Below are 900 nucleotides of genomic sequence, written 5' to 3'. Positions count from 1 at the left end.
CCCGGCCTGGAGCCGCGGCCGCCGTGATCCCGTTACCCCGCTCGGTAGCGGCTGCCGTGTTGCCAGGGAGCGCGGCCAAGAGCCGTGCCCGAAATTCAGCCCGGCTAATTCCGTGCGGGTCGGGTACCGCCGCTTTAGGTTGCTCCTGCTTTCGATATACGTGTAATTTTTTAATTATTTTTTTCTAAGCTAAAATAAATCGCGGCGAGCCGTGTCGAGAAAGGCTCTCCCGTTCGCCTTAAACCTCTAACGGATCTCGGGCAGCGAGCTGGGTGCCGCGCCTGGCAGCGGGCAGGGCGGCAATAACGGGGCACCGGCAGCCGCCGCCCCCGGCCCCAAGTCGGGAGCAGCCCCCCCGGACCGCGGGCAGCCCCCCCCGGACCGCTTCCCTCCCGTTTTCCCCCGTTGTCCGTAGCCGGCCGGGGTTCTTTCCTCCAAAACCAAAAGGAAACTTGGGAGGGGAGGGGAGAGAGACGAGAGGATGGGGTGGCAACAACAAAAACAAACAAAAAAAACCCCAAACGAACGGAAAAAAAAAAAAAAGCGGAGCAGACTCGGGCAGGGGCAGCGGGGCCGTTTCCCGGTGGTCGCTGCCGGGGAGGTGTCGGCGAAGGCCCGGGGGCTGCCTGACCCCCCCCCCGGCCCCTGTCCCGCCGCTGAACGGGACGCCGGACCGGGCTCGGCCACCGGGAGGAATTTTTTCCCAGGCCGGGACCCTCGGCGCGGGCAGGGACCGGGATGAGGGTAACGGGGCCGGGAGGGGGGTATCTCGGTGCGGGGTGGAAAACGGTGCCCGAAGGGGGGCTGCGGGGTTGGGAGCTTGCCCTGGGCTCTTCGCGCTGATCCCACTGACCGTGTCTCTCTTTCTCTCTCCCCCCCCCCATCCCCTCTCTTCCCTCC

The 900-nt window shown here is 65.7% G+C and overlaps 1 protein-coding gene across 1 annotated transcript in view; it reads left to right on the top strand.

Moving 5' to 3' along the window:
• The window catches only part of ARX (aristaless related homeobox), a 9,132-nt gene that overhangs the window by 330 nt on the left and 7,902 nt on the right, over positions 1-900 (top strand). The window lies entirely within an intron of this gene.

The sequence above is a fragment of the Haliaeetus leucocephalus genome, unplaced genomic scaffold (assembly GCF_000737465.1).
Source record: "Haliaeetus leucocephalus isolate CR32 unplaced genomic scaffold, Haliaeetus_leucocephalus-4.0 Scaffold317, whole genome shotgun sequence".
Classification (NCBI taxonomy): domain Eukaryota; kingdom Metazoa; phylum Chordata; class Aves; order Accipitriformes; family Accipitridae; genus Haliaeetus; species Haliaeetus leucocephalus.
This window is presented reverse-complemented; position numbering and strand designations above follow the sequence as displayed.